Source organism: Falco rusticolus, chromosome 12 (assembly GCF_015220075.1).
Source record: "Falco rusticolus isolate bFalRus1 chromosome 12, bFalRus1.pri, whole genome shotgun sequence".
Taxonomy (NCBI): Eukaryota; Metazoa; Chordata; class Aves; order Falconiformes; family Falconidae; genus Falco; species Falco rusticolus.
Window position 1 is genome coordinate 17,681,649 of NC_051198.1, and position 14,543 is coordinate 17,696,191.

A 14,543-nucleotide genomic window follows, 5' to 3' on the forward strand; every position below is an offset into this window, starting at 1 on the left:
AGTACTTCACTAAAACAAGTCTTGAAGGAGCTTATACTAAATGGAATAGGAAAATTCTAGTAAGTAAAATGTTATCAATGGAAGAGAGATTGACTGTTCATCATGCCTGGTATATATTGCTTTGTCTAACAATTCGCCCCAGCAGGCTTACAATTGTGCTCTCTCCGAAGACCCTCCCAGCTGCAGGACCTGATTGACGGAATCTGTGGGCAGATGCACTTGCCAGACTCCAATAAAGACGGGGCCTTGGGAAAATCTAAGGCAATTATTGACGGGCAGCAATCCACTAATCAGACAATTTCAAAATTAATCCCACAGTCCCTTACTGTATTAGCTTTCCTCCTTGTTTGTATTTATACAGCAAATTCATGACTTCAGTGAATACTCTCCCTTCCAGCCCAATTATGTCTCTCTGAGGGTATTAAATTAAAAACAGAAGAAATATTGAAAGTGGCTTGCAATTAGTTTCTTTAAAAGGTGGTATGGCACTTGCAGACTGGGGTTCTTAATATGATGCTTGATAATAAAAGTAAACAGGATTTTTTTTTCATCATGAAAGCAAGGCAAGTATTCCTAATATGCCTTGTTATAAAGCAGCCTATATATAATGAGAGAAAAAAGTGATTCGATTTTGGAGTTTAATTATATTTTCATAAAATTCTTCTAGAGTAACTGACAAGTCCACAGTGTCTCCAAATAACATAAATAGATTTTGGTTTGTGCATTTTGATTTATCTTTCCCTTGTTTTATTTTGATTACTTTATAATACAAAATTGCATTGCATTTGATTGTAACCTGCCTTTTAAATGAAGACTGATGTAAACAGAACATTTCTTTTCACATCTTCATGGTGTAAGTGTTTAAATGTGAGTCACCGCCTAGAGTCCTTGGTCATTTACAGCATATCTCATTCTTTTAACATTTGGAATTCTGTATTGAGTTCCTTCAGTGGCTGAAGACCCATTGTTGCATATCCCAACCTGAATGTACAATTTCCTTTTTTATTACCAAAAAATGGGTAACCAATAAGAGACATCACTGTAAAGGCATCGTGTTGCATCTTTGCACTACAGATGGTCATTGGATTGGGTAATAAGAGCACTGTGCACTTCTACTGCTTCCCACATGTGGTAGGAAGCATACAATATTAGTTTTTGTTTGTTACTGATCAATTTGCTTTCAAGTACAGAGGAATGGGGGGAAAAAAATGAAGAGCCAATCCACTTGAAAGTCAGCAGGTAAACTCAGCATACATGTGGGTTGGAGAGTAGATGGTGCAGTGCTAAATGTAAAAAGTGTAGAAAAGATTTGCAAGTTGAGAAATATGTGAGGCAGAGATTTGAGTGGAAAGGTTGAGGCTCAAACCCTTTCTGGGTAACTTTGGTGGGTTCAGCCAATTTCTTTTGTATCTCAAGATTTCCATCAGTATGCCACTTTGAATGGATGCTGTGAGGATGAAAAAAAAAAAAAGATGAAAGTTTTAATTGGGTTTTATCAAAAGTATAGAATTGGTATAATTTCCCAGTAAAAAGGATAAATAATACTGTAAGTGACAGCAGAACTGATTAACTCTGATCTTTTTAGTAAATGTACATGCAGCTGATGAAAATATAGTTACAAACATGCAGTCTCATCTTCTACTTTCAACAAAAAGATTGGATGAACAGTATCTGTTTGGGGCTTTTGCAGTCCATCACAAGTTTGGATTCATTCACAGGCAAGGAGGACATATGAGGCAAATAATACCCTAAGTAAACTGTTTTCTGAGTACTCGAATGATTTCTCTATCTTTCCAGAGTCCTGCATGGAAAAGGGCTGAGCTAGCACACTGGCATGGTTGGATACATTTGCATAAGAAGATGAGGCTCAAGAGACACCAGGGTAAAAGTTTCTGTGCTTCCTCCAGTGTCTAACAACGTGCCTGCAATGACGCCAGGCTGCCTTTCCTAGTGCAAGCAAAACCCAGGATGGAGCTACTGGTAGGCCTTGTTTTATATTACTTTTATTTGATTTATTGCAGAAGTTGTTAACACCCCATAGTTCTTTGAATAAAATAAAACAAGAAAACCTATAAGACTCAGCAACAACATAAGCCAGGGAGCCTTTCATCTTTGTTATGAACTAATTCAGCTGTTGATTACCTAGGGATTAACACCTCCATATGTAACAAAAGATGCATTCTGTGAGTGGGAAGCTCCGTAAGGTAGCAGCCTATGCAATTGGGCCTATTTCAGTCTACCTGAGAGGGACAGAGCATGACAGGTGGGAAGCTACCAAACAAAAAAGCTTATCTAGCTTTCCACCCATCCTCCTGAAGACGTCTTTTTAAACCTATCACTTCATCAAATAGATTTCACATTAAATGCTAAAAAACGTGCTTTAGAAATCACAGTGCTTGTTAAGATGATGAATTAGTCACAGCTTGATGATGTTGGTGGAGCTCTGCTCTTTAGCAAGGGGCTGAGCTTGGAGGTTTCAGAGCCTGAAATCCTTTCCTGTAACTAAATAATATTTTAGTAGATGGGAGCAGCTCTTCAGTCCACATGTGCCTAGAGGGATCATCCTTGGACATGGGTACAGCTCAATTTCCCTGCTGACACTGCAGTTCAGCCAACTGATCGTGCTGCTGTTTGTGGGCATTTCTTTGTCTTCACTTTATAAGTGCAGGTGGATTCAGACCCCTGGCTTTACATATGCCCCCAGCTGGTGACAGCTTTCGGCTGTGGTTGACCTGGGTTAAGTTAGAGCTGATGACCTAAAAGTAAAAGTTGGTGTTACCAAAGCCTGAAGCTATTTGTTGCCATTTAGTGGTTGCTGTTTCTAAAGCAACAGCAATTAGCTTTGTGTGGCACAATAAACAAAAATAGAAAGTGCGTTCATATGGATAATGTAAAGATTAAAGCTCTTGCACTCTCAGCTGCACACTGAATAGCTCGCGTTTTTATATGCTTTTAAATAGGAGAGCTGTGTAACATGACCCTCTAGTTGAAAGGATGCAGAATCGCTATACTCCCATCTGGATTATTACATTCAATTTAGGCCACATGAACTCCTGTGCTGAAGGTGTACATCTAAGAAAATGGTTGTGAATTGAGCGTGACTTGCATAAAAGAGCAAGTTGCACCTATTTGCTCTTGAACAGCATCTGCTTTTAGTTAAAATCACAGTTGGCTTGCAAGCCAGCCATGGGGGCCCCATCTTCTTTTCTGTATCACCCCACATTCACATGCTTAATATACTAGTAATTTTATTATGGAGCTGTGGTCAAGACTCTGTGGCTAAGGTTGCAACCAGGTTCTTTTATAAGCTCTGTTTCTTGTCTGCCCCACTAGAGCTTTCACTAGGAAAATTGACTTGAAAATTGGCAACATTCACTCTGCACTTCATATCCATATATTTACATTCTCAGGCATGTTTAATTGTCATGCTCCCTGCTTTACTACTCTTTCAACTTTAATGTTAATTACCAGGCTTCTCTTAAAATTAAGCCTGTCTTGGTGTCTTTTAATTATAATAAAGCCCTAGGCAGTTGTGTTCCTATGACCACTGCATAGTACACAGTTCTTGGTTGTGGCCCTCCGTTGCCTTGGTATGGCTTATTTGTAGACTGGAAGCTCTTTGACTTTTTGCTGAATTTGTTTGAGCACGCTGAGGGTCCCAGTCTGCAACTCAAAACTCTTCTATTACTGCAGATTCAATTGATGAATTGCAAACAATTCATAGGTACACCCTGGCTCCAGTTGAGGCTGATGGCAGGATTTCCACTACCATCAACAGGAATGGGGTGCAGCTGTGGCTCTCATTTTGTAAATGGCCATGGGTGCTAACTTACCCTACCATCTAAGCTAAACCAGTGATGTTTTCCAAGCATTGTTTCCTTATCATTGTAAAAATTGAAATCACTGTTTTTGACAAAATACTGAAAGTCTGCACACTTGCATGTAGGGAGTAGGTGTGTAGCAGAGTTGATCACTTTTGATCGGCAAAGTCTGTCTTGAAAATTATGCTGAATTTGAAGAAGTGTAATGCAAGTAGTTCCTTGTTTTCTTTTTATTTATTATTTGATTTTCTCACTGCTTTTTAAATGCAAAATCCAGCCTTGGAGGACTTTTCTCTCCAGAGCTAAGTAATGGTAGAGGATTTGCAAGCAGCCAGTTGACTTTGGCACCTGAATCTGTGTTCCAAAGTGAATTCAGATTAAAGCAAGGTGGTAAAGTCTCAATTTAAAATGCAATACCTTTTGTTATTCCATAGGAGGAGAACATTTTTCCTATTCAGTCTGGTCCAGTTTCATGCAATTTCTGAATAGTTATTCCTGACTATGTGTAGGAAAGCTGTCAAGAATCCTATATCCAAAAGTGACTTAACAGCATCCAGATCTCTAAATAATTGACATTTTCACACTCAGCATCCTTGGTGTATGATTCATTATTTAAAATGAACCAGGATCTTTTAAGTCTTCTACATTTTTCTCCGAAGTTTTACTTAGGTTCTATAAATACATGGGCTCTGCGGTCAGAGAGGTTTAAAATTGATGAAAGCCGAAATTATCTATAAGAAACAAGTCCTCTGATATTTTCAAAAGAGATTTGATGAAGGTCAAAAATTGAAAAACAAAGGGAAACAGAAGAAAGTCTGCTGCTAGAAGAGGGAGTACCTATTTAAAAAATGGACTACAGAGGGTGATGGTAAGGGCAGGCAAGTCTAAAAGGAAGCATGGAGTGTAGAATGGGAGATGTTTTCAGGCAAAGGCAGAATGGATAGATGTGAATACTCTTGGGAATGTTATTTGGTCTGTAATATGTTATTTTGAAAAAAGTAGTATTTTTTAAAGTATGCAGATTTTTTTGCCTCTTCCACTGAACTGTTTGATGTATTCAATATCTCTTTTGTGCAAATTTCTCAGACTTGTGCAATGCATTAATTATTATTAATATTAAATACTTGCCTTTAAAGTATAAATTCACATCCACTTGGGGAAAACCTTGTCCATTCTTCTAACAGAAAGGATACAGTTCTACAGTATGATAAATAAGCTGTGTCTGAGAAGTCTGTGCAAAGCTGATCATCGCAAAAACGCAGCGCTGAATCTGCCAGTAGTATCCATCCAAAGAAGGATCTGTCTTACAGATGTATGGCACTATGCATGTTCAGAGGAATGTATTGCAGACCTGAGACCACAGAAACTGTAACTTCTAGCTTTAAATGGGTCATGGTTTTGTTAGTGACAAACCACACACTTGCCAGAGAAATTTAGGAAGTGCCGGGGCTGTAGTGGTGACTGGATGATTCCAGGATTCTCTCTTGTTCAAGAAGCACTTAGAGGAGTACATAGAAATTGGCCATTCCTACTTAAGTGAGTACAGCTAAATGTCAAAACTCTCTGGAAATTCCTTTTTCAGACCTGGTATAGTTTTCTGCTCTGATCTCTGAGTGGTAATATGAAGTAACACTGTATTACTGCTAGCCTATTGATTGAGCTGGTATATTCCTTGTCAAATTGTGCTTTGTTTTATTGAGTGTAGGAAGTCTTAACATGTTCTTTGACAGCAAAACCGTCTGCAAACCAAGACTCTGGGATATCTTTATTGTGTACCTACCAGAGAGAGTTGCCACTAGTCTATACTCTGCAGAGAGGTTTTGAGATAGACAAATCTCTTTAAAGATCAAGCTTTTTAGGAGGCTGCACAGTAAAATCCGCCTTGTTGGCTTATTTGTGTGTATTGCAGTTGTAAACTTAGTGATGCATATATTAAAATTCACGTAACTTAGTATGACACTGTTTACTAACTTCATGCAATATATATCAGTTTAAAAAATCACACACATTATGTGTAAATGCTAATAAAATGAAATCCCTTAGCAGTCAAAGGAATTAGCCTGTATATGAGTGAAATACCAAGGCAGGTCTTGTTGTTTTTATGAAACTGTGAATAATATAAGTATCCAATTGATAAAATTTTATTAAAGCTGACAGCCCTTAAGTGATCTAAGTGGTAAATATTGAAATGAAGTTTCAACAATGCTGCAGTACCAAGGGAGGCCTAAGGCAGTAATAAGGATTAAACAATGATTTAATGTTGTTCCTTGGAGGTAGGGATTGTTGTTTTAATGGAGAGCAAAAGCTCACTTCCTTCTAAATAATTAAACTGTGATTTGAGAAATTGATCTAAGGTAGTTGTAGTGGTTTGTTAAGTCCGAGAGAGATAAATGAAGGCAAAGTGTCCTGGGGCAAGGGGAAGTCAGGGGAGAGTAGTGAAGAGATAGTTTTGTGGGATAGATTCATGACAAGTGTCCCTTGGGAAGGGGGAAGCTGGCAATGAGCATATTTTATCTTTTATTTGTAATGTAAACAGACTTGTGCTGCCTGAGGCTGGGTAATAGCTAATGAGCAGGGGCTTTCCATGGGGTGCAGATTTTATTAGCACAGCTTATAAAAAACAGAGCTAAATTAAAAATGTGGTGTCTTCTAGATAATCCGATAATCAGTGATGCTACAGGGAGCACCTCCACCTAAGCAGAGCGAGTGTATTAGCATATGCATGTAAAATTTCCAAACAATTTGTTCAGCAGTTTTTGTGAGCTGAATGGCTTTCCTATCTTTGTAACAGAAGGCAGATTTCACATAATAGAGCTGAGTATTTTGGGCTGTCTTAGGAATGCAGGAATGAAGGAATTTTGTAATGTGTTTCAAATCTGTCATTTGTGTATAAGCAGTGGGAGACTTGGCCAGAGAATTTCTCATCGTATATGCCTCTTGGGTGATTGTTACAAATGAGATGACAGCTAGGATGGTGGTAGAGATGGGATATAAGTGGAAAAAGAGAGAGAGAAAACTCTGCCTAATTAGATAATTGCTTAAGGTAATTTCCTTGGGGCTAATGTGATACACAGTCCTGAATAGTTCTAGACAACTGGCACAGGGCTTCCAAAATTGGGGGGGATGGTTTCCAAGTAACCACCCCTGTCAGTCTATGCACATAAGGCAGTTTAGAGACACAATTAAACTGAGTTAACGTCCAAGAAAACTCTAAAATTCCCTCTACTTACTGGAAGAGACTGTCTGTGCTTAATCCATGCCTTCAGGTGTAGCTACAAATGGGCAGGGTACATGTTGTTTGTTTGGAATAATGTTGTATTTGGGCTGTAGCACACGAAAGGAGGAAAAAGCTGAAACAACAAAAAACCCTGAGAATACACACCGCTGCTCAACAAAGTCTCATTAACTACCACTGCTAATGCGTCCATTTCTCCCTGCACTGAAGGCAAAGCTCAGAAGGCAAATTGAATGCAGAGCATGAATGGCAAAAGTTTTCTAGAACTTCATTTTTATGGTATCTGTAGCTTCCATTAATAAGAGAAAAGGATATTCCAACAACGTGTGGCTATCAGGAACTTTGGGACTTAATGAGTAAGGTCCACTGAAACAGGAAAAATGAACAGAAATGTCCCTGTATATCTCACTGCAGGCTGTATGGCCTGGGGCTAGTAGTGTTAAGGTTACGGAGTCAGAAACATGTCTTTGACCCACCTGCTCCTATCTGTGCAATAAAATGAAAAAAAGGAAGGCAAACCGTGCAAGCAGGTAAGTGTGTGTAAAATTATTTGCTGGTTTGATTTTTCCAAGCAGACTGTTTTGTGTTGTTCTATTTTAGATACACTTTACTGTAATTAAAGGAAAACCTCAGGACCACCCAGTGTACAATCAACCTTATTGTTCCCTACTCCTCAGGCCAGCAGAGAGAAGACATTGTACAATGATCAGACAAACATTGTTATTATTTACTTACGGTTTTCAGAAGTGCTAGGCAGGTTGCAAGTTCTAGTCCACATCGTTTCTTATAGTGCACCCCTTGATGCCCTGAAGGGTGCACTCCACCTGTTTGGGTTTGGGTGTTCTCCAGCTGTTCGGTCTGACAGTTGAAATCCATCATGTCTCTGCACTCATCTTCTATCAGAAGGAATGAAAGGTGTCTAGGATATTATGTTTTGCTATATTCATTTGTGAGATTGGATTTGGTTTTGCATGTGTACATCTTGCTTTTTATTTCTATGGGAGAACACAAGGCGAAAGAAACGTCTTGCACTTGGAACCAGAATATGGTAGAACTAGGTCTTAAGAATAGATTTATCCCTCAAATGGGAGTTCATTTCATGGGCCCAGTCATGTCCCTGAGAAGATTTCTGTCTCCTGAAGAGGCAAGCTCTGCTTTATGGAGAGCTCCATTATGTGAGAGAAGTGATACACACCTGAGGTTTTTAGGAAACCCTTTGAGGACATGAACTGGGAATTCTGAACACAAGTTCTGTGGAAAACCATGGCAGGGAGCTGAGACGGGGCTGAAATGAGCTTATGGTGGCTCATGTTAGTGAGGAGATGGTATCACAGCATCACTGAGGTTGGAAGGTACCTATCACTGGAGATTGTCTAGTCCAGTCTCCCTGCTCAGAGAAGTGACATGTTCAGGGCCATGTGTTTTAGTACTTGACATCAGTTGGAGTTTCCAAAGGTCTGACTACTTCCTATGTAGGTATGTCACATGGCTCTAGTCCGTACGTCAGGGAAGGATGTTGTAGTTAAATGGAAGTTATCATCTGCCAGGATAGAGTATCAAGGTAATGATTAGAAGCATTACTTGTTTGCTATTAAAATCAGCTAATATCCTTGTGAGACACCAGAGTATTTCTAAGACATGAAACTAAACAAAATAAAATACTTTAAAATTATTTCTTCTGCCCCAAAAATGTGCTTCTGCCACCAGGTATTCACCCATGATCACCATGATATACCCAAGTCCTAGGTATTGGGTCTTGTCAATAGTAATGAGTGGTAATACTGGTTGGATAATAACTACAACACTGTAGGTAATCTTGATCTCACTGGCGTGTGCTTGTCTTGTAAGTTCAGCTGTTTCAGAACACGAAGAATTGGTCAAAATGAAAAAAAAGCAGCATTTTACCATTGAAAAATTATACTCTGATCCTCTAGAGAGCCAATCTCTCCATCTGTTTCAGCAGACTGTGCTGTGGTTGTATTTGGAAGTGTGCCCTAGGTGAGACTCAAAATATCTGCTCTGTGGAGACCAATATTTTACATTTGATCTTCTGTAAGTATACAAACCAAATTCGTGGACAAGCACAGCATTTCACAGTGTTTATTCAGGGAGACTAATGCTCTACTTTAGATCATCAGGTGATGCACATCACTAATAGGAACATAAATAATAGCTGATTATCTACTGACTAGGGTGTCACCAGATAGTTCCATTCCTGCCTTTGCCCTATGCTTCCTGAAGAACTATCATGCAAATCATTCGTCTTTCTAGGCTTCCATTTGTCATATCTGCAATGGTAGTAAGAGAAGTTCATTTCTTAGTACTTTTCTAAGCTGACTAATTTGTTTAGACTATCATCTCTTCAGAGCAGCAAGTGCCCTGTTCTGTCCATCTGAAATGAAGCTGAAATAAGAGCTTGAAAATTAACATGAAGAGCTTTGTCACTGTTGGCTTAAAACACATTTTTGCCATGGTCAGGTTTCTTACAACAGCTTTTTTTGTGGCAAACTTTGTTATGTTTTGACTTAAATATAACAAAATCTTCAACATGATGAAATGGCAAAAAATGTCACAGTTCATCATGCTACAAAGTATAAACAATCATCAAACAGGTGAAAAATACATTAAAGAAGAATAAAACTTCAAACAGGTTTTAAGTAGTTCACTTTTATGTTTTAATAGCTCTTTAGGAGCCTGTAAATAGAAAGTCAATTGGATTTCAGACTTGTTTCCATAGTTATATTACACACAGGGAGTATTCAATAAAACAAATCTTTTATTTAGTTCCTGACAGGTAATTAAAATGTGCCTCTGCATTTTCTTGTCTGTTACAGTAGGAACTAATATCAAAGATTTCTAGGGTTTACAAGTATTCACAAATATGTTGCAACTTAACTTTATCTTTTGGGCTGCAAACCTGGTGCTAACTGGAAGTCTTTAGTTAGTGGAAAGTTTGAATTCTGTTTGGCATTCTAAGCCTAACATTTCTTTTTTCCTACAAAGACTTACTCTCAGCTTCAAAGATCCCGAGTCCCATTTACACATTTTTCAAAGTAATAAACTCTGGAGAAAGCCAAATATGTAGAAAAACAGCAACTAGCAACAGATCACATTTAGAAAAAAGAAAAGAAAGATACTGTGTCAACATTGCTAAAAATATTGGAGGGGAAAGATGTTCTGGAGGGTTAAAGAAGTATGAAATTATTTGAATTCTTAGTTGTCAATGAAATTGTTTTTGTTTCAAGCATCTGATATTTTCCTAGATACTATTCCACAAAGGACCATTCAGTGCTGTGGTCTCATGACTATATATATTTTTAGCAGTTTTAGGAGACAGCACCTATGAATGTCAAATAAAAGGCAGAGGGGGCCAGCAGGGCCAGGGCAGTGACCGTCCCCGTGCTCGGCCCTGGTGAGGCCGCACCTCGCACCCTGGGCTGGGTTTGGGCCCCTCACTGCAGGGGGGACGCTGAGGGGCTGGAGCGTGTCCAGAGCCGGGCAGGGGCTGGGGACGGGGCTGGAGAACAAGTCCTGTGAGGAGCAGCAGCTGAGGGAACTGGGGCTGTTTAGCCTGGAGAAAAGGGGGCTCAGGGGGACATTATCGCTCTCTACAACTATCTGAAAGGAAGTTGTAGTGAGGCGGCTGTTGGTCTTTTCTACCATGTAAAAAGTGACAGGACAAGAGGAAATGGCCTCCAGTTTTTCAAAGACGTGTAGATGTGGCACTTAGGGACATGATTTAGTGGCAGACTTGGCAGTGCTGGGTTAACAGTTGGACTCAATGATCTTGAACGTCTTTTCCAACCTAAACGATTCTATGATTCTCTTTATTGCTGACATGCTACCTGGATCAGTCTGGCTAAATCAGAAACTTTCAGTCTTGGTGTTTTTATAGGATTGTGTGTGATGGCACCATGGGGTAGGATTTCACAGCTGGGGATCATATAAAGAATAATCGCCTTTTATCAGCCTTTTAAGCAGCCTTACATTTTTCTTCTGGTTATCATTGTAGTCTCTTGCCCTTAATATGTTTTAGTACCCACTACAGGATATGGTGACCAGTAGACTTATCAGGATTATAATTAACTATATCAAAATCAGAATGCCTAAAAATGGCTTATTTTTACAGGAAACTGTGCTCTGTACTACTGCTTGTGTATCTTCCAGATACATGGAGGACGATCGCTTTGGGAAGGGCTTTATGAGTTAAACTGATTAAGAACAGGTTTATGATAAGTAAGATTAGTCACAGTTTTGCATTTGGTGACTTCTCTCTGTGATGAATTTCCAACACCTGCCTTGTCATTTTGGCTACGATTGCCTGACTGTCGATAATCAACTGCCTTGTTCTTTGGGTAGGGCGAAGCATTCTCCCTGTGTTTAGCTAAAACTGTTGTAATTTTTCTTTGATCAGGCGTGCTTAAGGCAATATATCATTTTTCAGGTGTGCTGGGTGAATCTTTGCATTAGCAGCATTTGTCACAGACCATGCTATATTCCACGGTTCTGGACCAGCTCCATACTACTGGGAGCTCGTTGGTGGGCATGGAGGTGAAAGGCTGGGGTACCAGCATCATAAGAGGTGCTCCTGGACAAAAGAGTCAGGAGCTATGGAGCTTCCCAACCCAATATGAGAAGGCCATATGAAGAGACTGTTACCTTCCAGATGGCCATGTCTAAACGAAGGCAGCAGTGTCCAAAGGGAAGGATATCAGCTTCTCAAAGATCGCCAGCTTGGGCTGTTGACTATCACAGGCCTGTTGACTATCACAGGCCTGTTGACTATCACAGGCCTGTTGACTATCACAGGTCTGTTGAGTAACGTGACTAGTTATGGCTATTATTTTACACACAAATGCATCTCTGCCCCTTGCTGAGGCTTGACATTAGGCAATAGGCTTATGTTTTAAAACACAGTATTAAAATATCATAGCTGTAGTACTAACTTGTACAATTTCTGGTATAACTCCCCCACTCTCACTTCTTTTATGTTAGAGTTTGAAGAACAGTTGCAATCTTTATTGTCCTTTAAAAAAGAGCTTGGAGAAATTATTATAGAAGTGGTGTAATCTCAACAGAATGATAAGATTTGCAGTATTGCTGATGGGCTTAGTTAGGCCAATAAAATTCTAGAAAAAAGCCTAAGTTGCAGGAATTTTCAGGGATTTATGAGTTCTTGGCACAATTGGGAGTAACTGTTTCCATGAATGGCTGTTCTATCAAAAAGAAAAATTAGAGTTATGTAGCACAAGATGTTTGCTATGGTGGAAAAAGTCCTCATTTCTGGATTACTCTTGGCTCTATCTATTGTCAGAGCTAATCACGCTGGGCAGTTCATCTGTTCATTACTGTACTATTGTATTTACAGCATGCATAAATACAGTTCTTTTCATATTAAGCCTGATAGCCATTTTAAACCTGTCTTTTATCTATTGCTCTTACATTTCTAACCCACTTATTGCATTTGCAGATACTGCAACAAATTTATGTGTTTTATAAACCTAACAGAATGCCTTGTGTACTGATTGATGGAAAATCAGTTGTTCAGTTGCCAGGCAATGATTGATTTTCCAACACAGCTGCTCCAGCTGTGCTACAGATGCTATTTTTTCTCAGATATCATAGATGGTGTTGTAAGCTATTGAATATGATCCTTAATTGTAAAGATCTCTGAGAAATCAGTCATTTAAGCTGTTAATGACCATTTGGTCACCATCTTCAGCTGTGCTTTGTGTTTTTACCTAGTAAGCTTGCAATTAGCAGTGCCACTTGGAGGCTGCTTCAGTGTATTTTGCAAGAGGCTGGTTTGAAATTTGTGACATAAGTTAAATGCTTGTCATGGAAAATTACAGTTTGTTACAAAATGCTGTAGCCAATAGCATGTGCTGATGACAGCAAGCCTTTTTCCTGGAATGCATTTCAGATTCCAGTATTTTATTTCAAACCTTGCTCAGCTGTGTATGACTAATAAATAATAGAGGAAAGTATAACTCAACAGAAAATTTGCAGACCTTCTTTTGATCTGGGGAAGCAGACTTAAGTTGCTTGGCATTCTTTTAGATGACCTTCATAATTTAGTTGCAGGCTGTGATTTGGCTCTGCTGTCCATTTTCACAGCAGCATAAAATATTAAAGTCAAGCAATATCAATAATTCATACTCTTATGGCACTGGGAGTATCAATGAGAGGATGATATGGATTTGCTAAAATTAAAAGTGCAACTCTGCTTAAGATACAAATGCAAGTTTAAGGCTTTTAATGCTCATTATGAGAGAGGAAATTAAACTAAGTCTCACGTTTCATAGAAAGAGGAGCTGTAGTTGGTAGGTGTCCTGTCATTTGTACATTAGACTTCCATTCACAGCAGGGTAATGTGTCCACTTACTAAAATAGACAGACTTGTTGGCAGACTGCGTCCTTTTTCCCCACCTTCCTCAAAAAAAGCATTTCTCATAGCTTTCTCCCTGGTATGAAGTCTGATTGTTTTTAAAGAGCCATTTACTACTGGCATGGATGATGTGGCTGATTGCAGAGCAGAGAGAACTGGAAACAGGGCATGTCTGGCTTCTAAGCCTGGTTTTGCCACTGTCCTATGAGCAAATCATTTTGGGTGTCCTGCCATTTGCTGCATTTAATTAGAAACTCCTCAAGAGGAACTGTTTTTCAGTGTCTAGTCCCATAGGCCTCTGATTTCAGTGGGCTGAAGCAATGTAAGTAGGAAAATAAAATATAATTCATTCCCACTCTAACTTCTAGACCATGATATTTTCCTTAATTTTAAAATTAACTTGATGTCTCTTTTGTCTAGTCTTGTCTTCCACTAAATACATTTCTAATTGGTATAAAGTGCTAGATGACTTAATAGTCTGGTATTTTTTGAATAGTCATTTATTTATACTTGCCTTCTGTGTTAAGGCAATATCCTCATGCACATCCATTTCTTCAGAACTGATAGTCTTCCAAAACAGCAAGAAAAAGTTCCTCCCCTTTCGGTTGGAATTGATACTTTTCAAAGCCAGCCTACTAGAGACATTTTAGAATAAATGTATGCCCTCCTTCTGTAAGGTTTTTCTAGTGCCTTCTCCTTCAAGAGAAAGGGAGATAGAAGGGTCACCTCTGCTTCTTTTCCTTTGGTAAATTGCTCAGCTTTTCAACAAAGATCTGCGTAGCAAATGTAGGATGCAATTATAGGAGAAGGAGTCCCAAACCAAATTCCCATTGGGGTCATTGGGGTTACTAGTTTTTACTTAAGAATGAACTTTCCTCTAAATTAAATACTCCCTCTTTCCATATGGCTCGTATGGAGTGGCTCTGTCATTTTAGCATTTCTGTTACAGCCGGGTAGGCTGCAAACTGTACTCACTGCTGAAGAAACTAGAAAAGACATGATTTCCAGTTGTGGTTGTGTGGTGACACCTGGGTAAACACCAAAAAAGAGACAAAATGAGGCCTGGATTCTCTTCACATAAGTCTGTGCATGTTCATGT